This window comes from Stenella coeruleoalba (assembly GCF_951394435.1).
Source record: "Stenella coeruleoalba genome assembly, chromosome: 7".
Taxonomy (NCBI): Eukaryota; Metazoa; Chordata; class Mammalia; order Artiodactyla; family Delphinidae; genus Stenella; species Stenella coeruleoalba.
In genome coordinates, this window is record NC_137153.1 from 85,209,680 (window position 1) to 85,227,251 (window position 17,572).

Genomic DNA, 17,572 nt, shown 5'->3' on the forward strand with positions numbered 1-17,572 from the left:
AAGTCACTTAACTCTCTGCAATGGAGTTTCTTCATCTGCAGAATAGAGACAGTAATTTCTGTAATTCTGCCCTTTATTGCTCTCACAGTGTAATAGGGGTCAAGTGATATACATGTAAGACTACTATGGAAAATATAGGCTTCCATGTATATGTGAGTATCTAAAAAGTATGCTCACTCCCACCTACTTTTGCTGATGCCAATCCCCAATCTTTGTTTGGAAACTGCAACACTAAGGGCTATGAAACATTGGCCCAAAGAAATCCGCCTAAAGGAAGTGAGTAAGAATAAGACATCTGTTGTGATGACAAGAAGTCCATATTGGAACAGAGATCATCAGATATTATCACTTCTGTACCTCATTTACCAGGTTCTCTCCACTGTGAAGCATGAGGAGCTAAGAAACAGTCCTAGTTTCTACATCATACTATATTTATTTTCCAAAGCCCCCCAGGGGGAAGAATGTTACCTGACCACTTTAAATGAGTGCAATGCATGTTGAAAACACAAGGCACTAGGTAAACGATAGATAATTACCAAGCACATATTGACATTAGGTAAAACACTCTGGCATTTTTCTGTGCTGTGGTCCATTGAACTATATCGCTGTGATGACCAAATAATGAATTACAGTCCATCTATGAAAGCACTGTGTGTTTAATGCTAATCTTCTCCTACATCTTCCCAGTACCTTGACCATGACAACAATTGTACACACAGGTGGGTCTGAATACATTAGATTGCTCATTTTTATAGTTAATGAAAATTCAGACTGATGTTTTATACCCGTGTTTTCCATGCAAAAAACTAATTCATCTGCAGGGTGGCCTTGTTATACATTTGCGTGGTAGAATGAATACAAGTACCAACAGATAGCTACAGTTACCCTTGGGAAAAAGGGATAGAATTCATCTATTGTCCAGCATCATATTAATGTAGCAAGATAGGGCCTGATATAACATAGTGTTATTAACCTTTATTATTAATAATAAGCGGCCACTTACTATATGCCAAAACCTATGATGAGCGCATGATATATATATTTACTTTTTTAACTCTCACCCTAAACCTTTCAAGGTAGGTATACCTATCCTAATTTTTTGTTTTCGTTTTTGTTTTTGTTTTTTGCAGTATGCAGGCCTCTCACTGTTGTGGCCTTTCCCGCTGCGGAGCACAGGCTCCGGACGTGCAGGCTCAGTGGCCATGGCTCACGTATCCAGCCGCTCCGCAGCATGTGGGATCCTCCCGGACCGGGGCACGAACCCGTGTCCCCTGCATTGGCAGGCAGACTCTCAACCACTGCGCCACCAGGGAAGCCCATATCCTAGTTTTATAGATGAAGAATTTGAGGCTAGAGAGGTCACCTAGCCTGTCCAATGTCACTCAGATAAAGTACTGGAACTGGGTTTCAAATCCAGGTCTAACTGCCTTCAAATCCCATTCTTTTATATAGACCATATATGGTACTGGCTTCTAGAAAATAATGTTTGTTTTTCTGGTAAGCTTCTTATGGATTTGAAAACTTCATAGCTTTTGGACCAAAGGAAGTAATGAATCCCCTTCAGTCCTATCACTCCACACCCCATTTCTAGAGGGGAAGTTCTGGATTTTACCTCTCATCTGAATTTCAGTAAATTAGGCTATGTGACTTAGACTTTACAAACTCAAAAGTGTCGAACATTCTTCAGAGAAGTAGAGGATGTCTCACATGTGCCAGCCCATTTGAGTAGCCTTTGTTTAGTCTCCTCAAGCCCACTTTGGGACCAGACTCAGTCATGCATAATATCCCAGAACAAACAAATCCAACTCCAAAAGCTTTGGCAAATTTAATGCTAATTTTACTACATTTTTTAATGGTAATGGAGAATTAACGTCCCACATCAGATTGGCCATAACCTAAAAGAACAATTTTATTAGACATCTTTGTTTCCCTAGAGTTTCCTCCCCTTTATCATCCAGTTTATGACTACCTTCTCCCTTTTTCTTTACAATCTCCTCAAATGCCCTTTATCAATTTAGTGCTTCCTTCAGTTTGAGTACCCAATTCAGTAATATAAGACTTCAAATAGCAGGAGACTTTAACACCCCACTCACATCAATGGATAGATCTTCCAGATAGAGAATCAATAAGGCAACAGAGATCCTAAGTGATACAATAGAACAGTTAGACTTAATTGATATTTTCAGGACATTACATCCAAAAAGAAACAGAATACACATTCTTTTCAAGTACACATGGAACAGTCTCTAGGATTGACCACATACTAGGCCACAAAACAAGCCTCAACAAATTTAAGAGTATGGAAATTATCTCAAGCATCTTTTCTGACCACAACAGCATGAAACTAGAAATTAACCACAGGAAAAGAAATGAGGAAAAAATAATTACATGGAGACTAAACAACATGCTACTAAAAAACCAATGGGTCAATGATGAAATCAAAGAGGAAATTTTAAAATACCCTTGAGACAAATGACAATGAAAACACAACCATACAAAATCTATTGCCTGCAGCAAAAGCCGTTCTTAGAGGGAAGTTCATAGCGATACAGGCCTTCCTCAAGAAACAATGCAGAAAAATCTCAAATAAACAACCTAACCTACCACTTAAAATAATTAGAAAAAGAAAAACAAAGAAAACCTAAAGTCAGCAAAAGGAAGGGAATAATAAAGATCAGAGAGGAAATAAATAAAATAGAGATTTAAAAAAACAATAGAAAAAAAATCAATAAAACCAAGAGGTGGTTCTTTGAAAGGATAAACAAGATTGACAAACCTCTGGCCAGGCTCACCAAGAAAAAAAGAGAGAGAACCCAAATCAACAAAATAAATGAAAAAGGAGTCATAACACTATACTGCGGAAATACAAAAAACCACAAGGGAATACTATGAACAATTATATGCCAACAAATTCGACAACCTGGAAGAAATGGACAAGTTTCTAGAAACATACAGCCCACCAAAACTGAATCAAGAAGAAATAGATAATTTGAACAGACCAACCACTAGAGGCGAAATAGAATCTGTAATTTTAAAACTCCCTTCAAACAAAAGTACAGGGCCAGAAGGTTTCACAGGCAAATCCTACCAAACATACTGAGAAGAGCTTAATACTAATCCTTCTTAAACTCTTTCAAAAAATTGAAGAGGAGGGAACACTCCCAAAGACATTCTATGAAGCCCCCATTACCCTGATACCAAAACCAGACAAAGACACCACCAAACAAGAAAATTACAGGCCCATATCTTTGATGAGTATAGACGCAAAAATTCTCAACAAAATATTAGCAAACCAAATCCAACAACACATTAAAAAATCGTACACTTGGGCTTCCCTAGTGGCGCAGTGGTTGAGAGTCCGCCTGCCAATGCAGGGGACATGGGTTCATGTCCCGGTCCGGGAAGATCCCACATGCTGTGGAGTGGCTGGGCCCATGAGCCATGGCCGCTGAGCCTGTGCGTCTGGAGCCTGTGCTCCACAACAGGAGAGGCCACAACAGTGAGAGGCCCGCATACTGAAAAAAAAAAAAATCATACACCACGACCAAGTGGGATTCATACCAAGCTCACAAGGATGGTTCAACATACACAGATCAATCAATGTGATACACCACGTAAACAAAAGACAAAAATCACATTATCATCTCAATAGATTCAGAAAAAGCATTTGACAAAATCAACATCCATTCATGATAAAACTCTTACCAAAGTGGGTATGGAGGGAACATATCTCAAGATTATTTATTTATTTATTTTAGCTGCGTTGGGTCTTTGTTGCAGCACACGGGCTCCTCTAGTTGCAGTGCACGAGCTCTAGAGAGCACAGGCTCAGTAGTTGTGTTGCATGTGCTTAGTTGCGGTATGTGGGATCTTAGTTCCCTGACCAGGGATTGAACCGGGGCCCCCTTCATTGGGAGCATTGAGTCTTAACTACTAGACCACCAGGGAAGTCCCCAATAAAAGCTATTTATGACAGACCCACAGCCAACATAATACTCAATGGTGAAAAGCTGGAAGCCTTCCTGCTAAAATCTGGAACAAGACAAGAATGCCCACTCTCACATCTTCTACTCAACATAGCATTGGAAGTCCTAGCCACAGCAGTCAGACAAGAAAAAGAAATTAAAGGTATCCAGATTGGAAGGGAAGACATAAAATTGTCATTATATGCAGATGATATGATACTATATATAGAAAACCCAAAGACTCAACACAAAAACTACCAGAACTAATAAACAAATTCAGCAAGGTAGCAGGATACAAGATTAAAGTACAGAAGTCAGTCACATTTTTTTACACCAACAATGAAATATCAGAAAAGGAGTGTAAAAAAAAAAAAAACTTTTAAAATCACAGCCCCAAAAATAAAATACTTAGGAATAAACCTCACCAGGGAGGTAAAAGACATACACTGAGAACTATAAAACATTAATAAAAGAAATTGAAGATGATTCAAAGAAATGGAAAGATATCCCATGCTCTTGGATTGGAAGAATTAATATTGTTAAAATGGCCATACTACCCAAAGCAATCTGCATATTTAATGCAATTCCTATGAAATTATCCCATGACATTTTTCACAGAACTAGAACAAATAATCCTAAAATTCATATGGAACCATATAAGACCCAGAATTGCCAAAGCAATCCTGAAGAAAAAGAACAAAGCGGGAGGTACAACACTCCCAGACTTCAGAAAATACTACAAAGCTACAGGAATCAAACCAGTATGGTATTGGCACAAAAAGAGACATATGGATTAATGGAACAGAAAAGAGAGCCCAGAAATAAACCCACACACCTACAGTCAATTAATCTTCCACAAAGGAGGCAAGAATATACAATGGGAAAAAGACAGTCTCTTCAACAAGTGGTGTTAGGGAAGTTACAGCCTCATGTAAATCAACGAGATTAGAACTCACCCACTCACCATACACAAAAACTCAAAATGGCTTAAATACCTAAACAAAGGACATGACAACATAAAACTCCTAGAAGAGAACGTAGGCAAAACATATTTGACATAAATCGTACCAATGTTTTCTTACGTCAGTCTCCCAAGGTGATAGAAATAAAAACAAAAATAAACAAATGGGACCTAATCAAACTTACAAGCTTTTGCACATTAAAGGAAACCATAAACAAAGATAAAAGACAACCTACAGAATGAGAGAAAATATTTGCAAATGATGTGACTGACAAGGGCTTAATTTCCAAAATATACAAACAGTTCATACAACTCAACAACAGAAAAACAAATAACCTTATCCAAAAATGGGCAGAAGACCTAAATAGATATTTCTCCAAAGAAGACATACAGATGGCCAAGAGGCACATGAAAAGATGCTCAACATTGCTAAGTATTAGAGAAATGCAAATCAAAACTACAATGAAGTACCACCTCACCCTGGTCAGAATGGCCATCATTAAAAAGTCTACAAATAACAAATGATGGAGAGGGTGTGGAGAAAATGGAACCCTCCTACACTGTTGGTGGGAATGTAAGTTGGTATAGCCACTGTGGAAAACAATATGGAGGTTCCTCAGAAAACTAAACATAGAATTACCATGGGATCCAGCAATCCCAGTCCTGAGCATATATCCGGACAAAATTATTGGGTTGGCCGAAAAATTCGTTCAGATTTTTCCATAACATCTTACAGAAAACCCCGAATGAACTTTTCAGCCAACCCTATATAATTCAAAAAGATACATGCACTATGAACATGCTATGTTCATAGCAGCACTATTTATAATAGCCAAGACATAGAAACAACCTAAATGTCCATCGACAGCGGAATGGATAAAGAAGATGGGGTCACTCAGCCATAAAAAAGAATGAAATAATGCCATTTGCAGCAACATGAATGCAACTAGAGATTATCATATGAAGTCAGTCAGAAAGAGACAAATACAATATGATTATCACTTATATGTGGAATCTAAAATATGACACAAATGAACCTGTCTTTGAAACAGAAACAGAATCATGGACATAGAGAACAGATTGGTGGCTGCCAAGCGGGAGGGGGCTGGGGGAGGGATGGAGTGGGAGGTTGGGGTTAGCAGATGTAAGCTTTTCTATATAGAATGGATAAACAACAAGGCCTACTGTATAGCACAAAAACTATATTCAATATCCTATGATAAACCATAATGGAAAAGAATATTTACAAAAAGAATATATATATATATAAAACTGAATCACTTTGCTGTACAGCAGTAATTAACACAACACTGTAAATCAGTTATACTTTGATTAGAAAATAAGAATAAAAAAGACTTCATTAGAAAGGAGAGTTGGCTAATAAATAACAATTTTGATTTTTTTTCTCTCTCATGTAAATTAGTGACAATGTCAAGGCATTCCAAAAGGGACATTCACCCTTTTTGAGTGCATGCTATATATCTCGACACTTTCATATAAGTGAAAAAACAAAAATTAAAACACAAGATGAATATTTCTAAAAAAAAAAAGATGAATATTTCTATTCTCATTTTTACATAAGATGGAATTGAGTCTCCAAGTTGATCTGTCCATGTTCATACAGTTAATAAGGTGAAGAACCAGGTAAGGGTCCCATCCACATAAATTTTGCTTATCCCTCACAGAGTGGCTTGGCACAGAGTCCCCTGCAGATACTCAAAATATTAATTGACTAAATTTATACTCAGTACTAATGAGTTTATACCTGCACTAGGGTATTGCAGTCAAGACCATTGCTTCTGTAACTAGGTGAGTACTTAAGGGCAATAAGAAAAACTGCAATCACAAGGGACAAGTCATTTGGTAAACGCAAACTCCTTGGAAAGAAACTGGAAGCCATAATTTCAAGGGAAAGAAGTAGAACAAGTTATGCATTCCCAGAATAAAGAGAAAAATGGACTGCTAATTTCTAACACTTCTGACATCGCTGACAAAGGGACAAGTTCTGTTTCCTTCTTAGGATATTGAAATAAGAGTTTTGAAACTTAGGTAGTGAGGCAGAGAATGTTATGTGTTCCTGGAATTCTACTTCCTTTTCCTCATGAGAGGACAGCTAGGCAGTAGTTCTCAGCCTCCCATGTGATTGAATTCTAGCCAACAGAAAGTGGGCAGCAATGATTTCTGCCCCTTCCAGGTCTGACCCATGGACACCTCCTATACAGTCCTCCACATTCTTCCACTATATTTTGGAAGATTCAGAGGATGGAAGAGGCATAGGATGGAGAGAACCTATATCCCTGAATATCTTAGCTTGTGTTCCCCTCAAAGCACAGCCTCAGAAAGGGACTTAGGTACAAATAGTTTATTGGGACAGTGACCCCAGAAAGCAGGATAAGAAAGCAGAGATAGTGAGACAGTGGGTGAAGGAAGCTATTAAAAGGGTTAGGTATTCAGGTCACTAGGATCGGGGAAGGGAGCATAGTTCCAGAAGTCTCCTGAGAGGCCTGCAAAATGCCACTTGGGATTTTCTGCCCAAAGGTTGAGAGGTAGGAGCATCTGTGCAGCGACTCACATCCGCATCCTCCCAGAGACCAAGAGCTGCCCTCAGGGGTATTGATCCCACTGTTGTTCTAAGCTGCACAAGTGCTAGGGTTGACTGAGCTCCTCCAACACCACTCCCGGGGACCATGGAGTTCGAGGATCTCCAGGGAAAGAATGAGGACGTGGAGCATGATGCGTGGAGGTGAGATGCTGATGGCAAGAATTGTTCATACCTATCCTAGCTGGCAGTCAGAGACAAGGACCAAAGGGTGTGGGTCGAGGCCTACAGTGCGTCTGCTGAAAGACAGTGTGGAGCAGAGCAATCCCTCCCCCTCCAACCCAGCCCACATTGAGCCATGACAAGAATGAGAAAAAGTTTTATTGTGTCAAGTCTGAATGTTACGGCTTTTGTCCGGTTCGGCTTGCTTTGGTTTGGTTGACATGTCTAGGTTACGCTGATAAATACAGATGGGAGAGTGGACAATCCAGAACCTATGAAGTTTCTGGTTTTGTTTTAAACCATGATGGATATTTAATCATTAGTAATCTAACATTGTTAGATTAATCATTAGTAATCTAACATTGTTAGATTAATGTTAATCTAACATTAGTTAGATGTTAGATATTCAGATACCTTAGGGGTAAGCCATGATAAAGTGAAAATTATTTTCCTAAGACTCAATGGCAAATTGAAAATGCAATATAAGTCTTAATTAAACTGAAATTTTAATTTTTTAAATAATGAAGATTTGAACAATGAACAATAATATTCACAATATTAAAGAAGGGTGGCAAAGTAGTTATATACAATAGATATTATGGGGAAATATAAACTGATAAACTTTTCCATTAATTAATCTGTATTAATAATACATATCAAGAATTTTCTAAAAATTCCTCAGTTTGTATTTTTAGATTCTAAAACTATCTAATTAGTCTATTAATTTTTGTCTGTGTTTCCCAAGAAAGTATTCAAAATTACTCCTTTGAGCTGTCCAGGAAGCATTTCATGAGGAAATAGTCATAAATTCAGACAAAGATTTAAAACATAAGGAAAAAATGTCCCATTATTTATAATAGCATACAGTTGGAAATTAACTGAATGTCCAACAATAGGAGATTCACTAAATTATGGTACATCCACATAATGGACTGTCAGTGCTCATTATACTACATGACTTCAAAAATATTTAATGTCCTTGGGAAGTTTTCATCCATAAACTTATGTGAAAAAAGATACAAATTTGAACATGCAATACAGTATGTAACACAAAATATACATACATAAATTAACAATTAGAGGAAAATATATTAAAACATTAACACTATATCAACATTGTAACACTATACCTGTTAGCAATAGGATTATGGCTAATTTTAATTTTATTGCTTTGCTTTATTTCCTAAATTTGCAATTATGAGTATATATTTCCTCTACTATTATAAAACTATTAAAATCTTTTAAATTGTTTTTTCCAAATGTATTTTATATACATAATGATGAGTCTGCTTTGGGTACAATCTGGGTGTGTTGGAAGAGTTACCCTGAGACCCATGGAGTGCTTTGTTAGCAAACTTTGCAACAGGTGATCAGAGTTGTGTAGGGCATATTATTTATAGCATTTAATTAAGGCAAAAGTGCTTCAATAGGAATGTGATCATGTTGTCCCACGGCTAAAATTTCTTTGGTTCCCCCCCTGCCTTCAGAACAAAGTTCCAGTCCTTTAGGGTGGCACCCAAGACCTCTGATTCAGCCTTTGCCTGCTTCCACAGCTGGCCTCTTACTCTGCCCATAGCCACCACTCTCCAGCCACAGTGATTTCCTGGCAGTTTGGGGAACACACAGTGCTGCCTCTGGTCTCAGTGCCTTCAGATTGCTGTTTGTTGTTCTTGAAAGGGAACAGGAGTGAGTGAGCGGAATGTGTGAGACAGAGAAGGAAGAAAAGCCAAAAGCCAGTATATGGGTGCATTATCACATTACTGCTGTGAGCAAAGAGACTCAATTCACTGGTACCTCTTGAGAAGCCGACATAAGGCCTCCCATATTTCTCTGCTCAAAGGACAAGAGTTACGAGCCTTTATCCATCAATTCTCATCTTCTGTTGGTTAAGAGTTGCCGCAGGGGCATTAACTCCCTCACATGTTTGAAATGCATACACACTAGGGATGCCTGCCTCTCCCTGAATCCCTTTGACTTACTTCTATTTACCACTCAAAACTCATTTCATAGTTTCTTTGGAAAGACTCCCCCGATCACCTTCTGCACCAAACTCCTAAAGCTCCCTTAGGTACCCCTACTCCAAGTACTCTTAGCGTAAAGCTCTCCTGCAAATAAAACGGCATCAGTCATGCGTCCTGTAATTGTAAGCCTTCTCTCCCATTACAGGTGCCACAAAGGCAGGGAGCAGATTTTTCCTTCCGTTTCTGTGTTCTGCCTGTATTCTGTACCTGCACAGGACCTGGCAATAGTAGGCACTTAATAGATAGATGTCAGTTGGATGAGTGCAGCAGGTAGTGACATACTTCTAACTAAGCATAAACATTAGGTCAATATCCCTTAGCATGTCTTCAGGTAGCCAACTGAGTCGTTCTCCTGAGCCAGCTCTCTACAACCTCTCCTCCGACACTGCATCGCATTGAAATCTCGGATAAGCTGCAGAAAGCGGAGCTATATGAAAGCCTGTATCATTTGGTATCTGTGTGCCAAGAAGATAAAGCCCTGTAGAGAACTTAAGCAGTACAGCACATCGCGGTAATATATTTGTGCCAAATCACCCCCCTTCCCAGCTTTACAATTGTTCACATGTCCTTTCTGCCAGCCTAAATTTGCTTTTTCAGTCAGACTTTGCTTCGGACCTCATCATTGATGGTCCCTTGAGAGGCCCAAATCCTCAATTCTGACTTTTACTGCATACTTTTTTTTATTTTCTAACCTGCTGGCAGTCCCTAAAAATCCCCACTCTAAAAACAGGCTAAGATTTACTTTGTTTTCCTCAATATGCTTTACATATTACATTTTCTTTTATTCATTAGAAATTCCAATGGGTATTTTTCATGTCATGTTAACTTGTACAATGACACAAAGACAAAAATATAAATAATACGTACTGGTTTTTTACCAACAGTTATTCAGTCATATTCTCAGCAAAATTTGTTAAATATCTCTGTCAAGATTCTTAACAGGACCCTCCTGTTCTCCATTTCTACCACGTAGCACCCAAGCTCCCTGCTCTATACATACTGAAAAAGTAGCTAAAGTATATTAATTTAAGAGATAACAAATTATTAGCCTTTCCAGGATACCCACAGGTGTTAGTCTGATTCTGGTTTCTGGTTGTACCATATTCTTAGTTGTGTTTTTGGTCAATTCAGGCTTCTTCTATGTAGACAGAGGCATGCCTAGCACAGCTGTCCCTGTGATCTTGGACACTTTATAGGTAGCCTCTTATGGCTCATAGCGGGGGCAGTTGGGAGCATCAAACAGCCTCAGAGTTCTTGAGCAAAGTAGACCAAAATTGGGACCATGGAATACTAATAATTTTCGTTAAGTCATTAAGCATTCTTTTCTAACAAACCAATACAAAAGAAATTTTGTAGTTGAGACAAGGGGTCTAACATTTTTCTGTTAAAGGACCAAATAGAAAATATTTTAGGCTTTGTGGGCTATATGATTCATCTCAGCTCTGCTGTTGTGCAAAAACTGTCACAAACTCTATGTAAACAGAAGGGAGGGGCTGTGTTCCAATACAAATTTGTCTAAAAAAGCAGATGGTGGGTCAGATTTGGCACATAGGCTGTAGTTTGCCAATCCCTGGTCTAGATAAATCGATATTATTCTCAAAAATCTTAAAAGTTCAAAAGAATTATTGAAATAATTAAGCTCTCATTTGCCGGGATGACAACAGAACAACTATGTCTTTTATTAAAGCCAAAGTATAAAACTGAACCCCAGCTCTAGGATAGGTGGTCTCCAAAATCCAGCACTGGGGCAGCTTGACTCTTGCAGAGTCCCACTGATCTGAGCTCCAGGTTTTGTCTGGTTTTCAGTAATACCCAGTAACTCACAGCAAAGTGTATGCTGAATAAGGAAATCTAATTATGTTCAAATAATCAGAATCTGTATATTTTGCTTAAAAGTAACAGGAAAAAGCTAATTTGATTTCCTAATGTGATACACAAAAACAAACTTCCTGTATCAGAGACTTCCTGGTAATCCTGATGGAAGGCTCCAATTTGACATCTTCTTAAAGGAAAAGGAGATGATCCTCTTGGAAAAATACAACCAGCAGATTGTGTATCTGCCCACTTCTATTTTCTTTTGTCCAGATCTTTTCTTGCTGAAACTGGATTTGTACTGATTAGAGATTTATAGGTTGTGATTTTCAGAGAATTCAAGATAGAGGTTCCTATGCAACCTTACAAGGAAAAAAAATCTATTTCCTATTCAGGGTTTAATTTTACTTGAAGAAAATGAAATTAAACTATGACTCAGAGGAACCTGAGTGCATGAAAAAGCTATTACCAAAGGATTGTAGACCAGCAATAATGGAGTGTTTGAAGACTTAGTTACCTCAAAGTAAACCCCAAACCTTTATAGATTCCCTCATTGAGCTTCTCTAGCCAGGTGCTTCCACTTGTAGGAATTCACTGGCATCAGTCCTACCTATGATCTTTTCCAGACAGTGGTAAGGAAGAATTGATCTTTTAGATTAACTCATACTGTTAACCAATTTTCCGGGGTAGCTTACTTTAAACAGAAGTAATGTATTTCACTCTATTAGCATATTTAGTTTTTGAATTTATAGTCTAAGGGGTTTTTAACCTTTTTGTACTATGGGTCTCTTCAGCAGTCTACTGATGACTTTGGATCCCTTAACAGAGTAAGGTTATTAAATTCATTAATTGAATTACACAACGTACATGGGAGTACAAAGGAAACCAAATTTAAGTACAATTGTCAAAGTTTTTTAACGTCTTTTTTTTTTCTGTTGTCTCCATTTTTTTATCTCTACTTCTTCACTTCCTTGCCATTTCTTCTCTTTGTTCTCTGAGTAAACAAGGACTGAGGAACCAAACAACAAACTTTTAAAGAAGCCAAGAATCTCTGTGTTTCTAAGGATCCATATAGCTCTGAACTAAACCTGCCAGTAATAGAGGAAGCTAAGGAATCCAGCCAACTAAGAAAACACTAAGCTTCTTTCACCTAATCCAGTTCTAGGTATACCATGGACTCACCTCATCCTTTACATGGAGTGTATCGATCTAGTGTAGACAGTAGGCATTATTTTCTGGCTGTAGTATTCTTCCAACCAGCACCCACATATTTGGGGACTCCTATCCATCATTTGGATCTCAGCTTGGATAACATACCACTTCTTCTGAGAACTTTCACTGACTCCCAGGATTCTGGGCAAGAATATCATACTTTGCAAACCAACTGTACACTGAACACCAGAGAACTCACCAAGCCATACAATACCTGCAATTTCCTATTTACATTTTAACATGTCTATTTCCTACATCCGCTTCCTTCCAGTGCCTGGTACAAAACCTTGAATACATAGAGACTCAAAGAGTATTTGCTGGGGAAAAAAAAAAAAATTCCTAACAAGGCAAGTCTCTAGCACCACATTTATTATCATTCCTTGCTATTATACCAAACTTGGACATTCCCCAAGAAAGCTCTGCAATTGGATGGTATAAGGCACCTCTTTCAGATTAACGACTAATTTGCAAAATTTCTAGTTGAATCCTCAAGATTTTCTTTTCACCAAAAGACATGTGTTAGAATGTTCATATCAGCACTATTCATTATAGCCACAAACTAGACACTACCCAAGTGCCCAGCAAAGGTAGAATGGATGAATAAGTTATGATATATTTATATACCAGAATACTAGAAGGCAATGAGAATAAAGAAACTATATGGGTAAATCACATAATACAATTCTGAGTGAAAGAAACCAATTTAAAAAAATGTATTTAGTAGATGAGTTCATTAAAAATAGGTGAAATGGGAATCATTTTTCAACAAATGGTGCTAGGACTAGATATTCACATGCAAAACAATAAATTTAGACTCCTACATCATACCACATACAAAAATTACACCAACAAGGACCAAAATATAGGCATAAGTATGCATGATCTTGGATTAGGCAATTTTTTTTTAACACAAAAGCACAAATAACACAAGAAAATAGATTAAATTGGACTTGATCAAAATTTTAAAACTTTTGTGCTTCGAAGGACATCATCAAGAAAATGAAAAGACAGCCACAAAATGAAAGAAAAATTTTGCAAATCATGTACTTGATTAGATACCTATATCTAGAATGCATAACAAACTATTACAACTCGATGATAAAAAGACAACCAAAATTAAAAGTGGGCAAAGGTCTAAATAAACAGTTTTCCAAAGAAGATACAAATAGCCTATAAGCACATGGAAAGATGCAACGTTACTAGCCATCAGGGACGTGCAAGTCAACACCGCAATAAGATACCATTTCACACCCCTGAAAATGGCTATAATTGAAAAGACAGACAATCAGAGGATGTAGAGAAATCAAAATTCTTATACACTGTTAATGGGAATCTAAAATGGTGCCCCCGCTTCGGAAAATAGTTTGGTAGTTCCTCAAACATTTAAACATAGGGTTACCATGTGAAAAATCTAGCAATTCCACTCCTAGGAATATACCCAAGAAAAATGAAAACACACTGCACAAAAACTTGTTGTACATAAGGATTTATAGTAGCATTATTCTTAAAATCCAAAATGTGGAAACAACCCAAATGTTCCTTCACAAATTAATACATTTTTAAAATGTGATATATCCGTACAGTGGACTGTTATTCAGCAATAAAAGAAATGTGTTGATCAATGCTACAACATGGATGAATTTTTTAAACATTGTGCTAAATGAAGGAAGCCAGTCACAAAGGAACACATGTTATGAATGAATTATGAAAATTTATTGAGTGGCATATTTATCATTTTTGAACCTTTTAGTGTCTATGTTTTAATTAAATAATTTCTATCTGAAAAAAATCTAACTGGGTCTGGTAAACAGGAAAATGTTCCCCAAAACTATCCATATCCTACTAATCACAGGAAACTGAATGTGTTACCTTATATGGCAAAGGGAATTGGGGGTCGCAGATGGAATTAAGGTTGTTAATAAGCTGATCTTAAAATAGGGAGATAATCCTGGATTATTTGTGTAGTCCAACTGCAATCACAAGGTTCTAAAAAGTGGAAGAAGGAGGCAGAAGAACGGTCAGAGTGATGTGATGTGATCTGAGAAGGATTCAACTTGCCATTGCTGCCTTTGAAGATGGAGGAAAGAGCCACACATCAAACAATACGGCAGCCTCTAGAAGCTGGAAGAGGCAAGGAAATTAGCCTACTCAGAGCCTACGGAAAGGAATGCAGCCTAGCAGACACCTTGATTTTTAGCCCCCTGAGACCCTTGCCAGACTTCTGACCTCCAGAGCTGTAAAATGATACATCTAGTGTTGTTTAAACCACTAAGTTTATGGTTATTTGTTTCAGCAGCCATAGAAAAGTAATATACTGAAAAACATCAATTTCTAAATACCTATTAAATCAGAATTGGGTAGAATTGTTTTTAAAGATAGCCTTCAGGCAACAGAAAAATTATAGAACAAAAATCATTTTTTCTAATGAAGCTGAATAACTTTGCATATGCACCCAGACCCAGCACTGGTGTTAACCTCTCATGTGTCTTATCTGTGACCAGTGGTAGCAGATCCCAGTAAAGAAGAGAATTAATGGCTAATGTGCCCCAGATGACCAAACCTTGGCAGGTGGCCAGCTTAACAAGGTGTTAGGGAGCAAGCCAATAAATCTAGATAGCTATAAAAAGAAGTAGTGGTTGGGCTTCCCTGGTGGCGCAGTGGTTGAGAGTCTGCCTGCCAATGCAGGGAACACAGGTTCGTTCCCCGGTCTGAGAAGATCCCACATGCCGCGGAGCGGCTGGGCCCGTGAGCCATGGCCGCTGAGCCTGCGCGTCCGGAGCCTGTGCTCCGCAACGGGAGAGGCCACAACAGGGAGAGGCCCGCGTACCGCAAGAAAAAAAAAAGTAGTGGTGGCAGTAAGGAAGAGAAATGAATGGGAAAGTCTCAAAAGTTTTCGAACTTGCATCTTATGACATTCGGTTGAGCTGTGCTCTCCAGTTTTGTCCAAATTTCAAAGCTCAAATGCCAGACAAGACTCTGTTCCAAAACCACAAAAGCCACATTGAAAGGAAAATGGGAAAGATAATTCTTGGAGCATAAGTATATTTTAAAATTTTACTCTAGTTTTACCTTTGCATATGCAAAAATAGTGACAAGTACAAAATAAGCCTGAAAGTATGGTAAGAAAATGTAGTAAAGTGACAGTCATGAAAATGATTCTGTTACCACAATCTTAAGTATATTGAAACAATGTTCCAGAAACCATGAAACTTAGAAAACATGACCCCTGCACCATTTCCTTTCCGTTTAAATAGGAAATGCTCAAATTACCCAACAGAATAAAACTACTCTCCTCCTCTCTCACTCACAAAACCCCAAAAGAAAATGTGTGAGTTCAGGCAGAGGGACAGCCTGCTCCTGAATTTTAATAGGTCTGAACTTCTCCCCAGAAATTATACATGATCCTATATAATACAATCACTTTTAGGAGACATAATTCTGTTTCTCCCCTATTCAAATTAGAATATTTTTCACATTACAAGTGTTCCCCTGGTTCAAGACATAGCATTCAACTGTAAAATCAATTTCTAGATCCAGAGAGCAACATTGATTCCTAATGCTACCATTCCGTGATTCCATGAGAACAATTTAGTTCCACCCTGAGACTCTGGGCAGAGATCAGAACAAAGGTCCTGGTATCATAAACTTTCCAACTATGTCAAATCCCAAAACAGAAAAGAGGAAAGAAGGGCCTCTGTGCTTCTTCCTAAAGCTCATCAGAGCCCTTTCTTGGTTGTTCTTAGAGATATAAATTGTCTCCCTCTGTGTACTCTTTAATTTTCTCTCCTCATATTCAACATGAAGAGGGACCTGAGAAGGTTAACTGAAGAAGGTTAACCCACACAAAATATGCATTACCCATTGCCCTTTTCTGATTTCAAATTAAGTATATAATTAGTGAAAAAGGAAATCCATGCCTTCTGGTGATGAAAAATTAGGAAATCAATAGGTGGTTGCCTCTGCAGGGACTCAGGGGAATTTGGGGTCGTCAGTTGGGGCTGCCAGTTATAATATCTGAAATGGCAACACAGGCATCCTGTTCAGGCCTCAAAGCACTGAACAGTTGCCCCACTTCTGGGCTGGCTGGCTCTGAAGATTTGCAGAGAAATGAAAAGATGAAATTGATCTGTGAAAATGTAGGTAACAAAGGAAAAGCAATAATATTGCTTTTAATACTGCCAGAAAGCTTAGAAAACAAAAGATTTTATACACATTTCTTAAAATATTAAAATGAAGAGAAACTGTTTTCTCCTACTTTTCCCCACAACTGCTACAAATGATGCATCCCTTCAAGCACTGTCTACTACTTCATAAAGGAAGTTGTTATGTGGCTGCCCTCTTAGGTGTTGGAGGATATATAGCACCTTTTACCCTTAATTGTGTGTTGCCTTGATTTTATGGTCTGCTTGCACAAGCCAGCATTCTGTTAGTGCTGTTTGTGGGATGAATGCATTTATTGATGTGTGGAGCTTTCTGTGTTCATAAACTCCTGCATATGGGGACTTGAATCACCCTTTTTGTGTAAATTTTTTCAGTGACACTATCCTTTTTAAACACTGGTAACCCACAGCCAACTGAAGACATAAACAGGCAGGTTTGTGTATTTGTATTCAGCCTCTTTCCTCTTTGTATTCAGTCTCTTTCCTCTTTGTAAGGTGCCCTGTAGCGTACAGTTTCAACACTACATAAACAAACCATTGTTGTATTCATTCACTTAGGTTTATGAACAGAAAGAATCCCAGAATTGTTTTTATCCATTCCAAGCCTTAATTATTGCTTTTAGAGAAATATACTATTTAATTAGCACCCCTGAATTTTCTCCCACAAGATAGACGTAATG

The 17,572-nt window shown here is 38.0% G+C and overlaps 1 pseudogene across 1 annotated transcript in view; it reads right to left on the bottom strand.

Moving 5' to 3' along the window:
* Nucleotides 1–14,623: 14,623 nt before the first annotated feature.
* Nucleotides 14,624–17,572, bottom strand: part of LOC307188905 (ras and EF-hand domain-containing protein-like) — a 246,996-nt pseudogene continuing 244,047 nt past the window's right edge. Inside the window, exon 18 of the transcript in view lies at nt 14,624–14,718. The product of the transcript in view is annotated as a ras and EF-hand domain-containing protein-like (transcript). The remainder of the gene's footprint in view (nt 14,719–17,572) is intronic.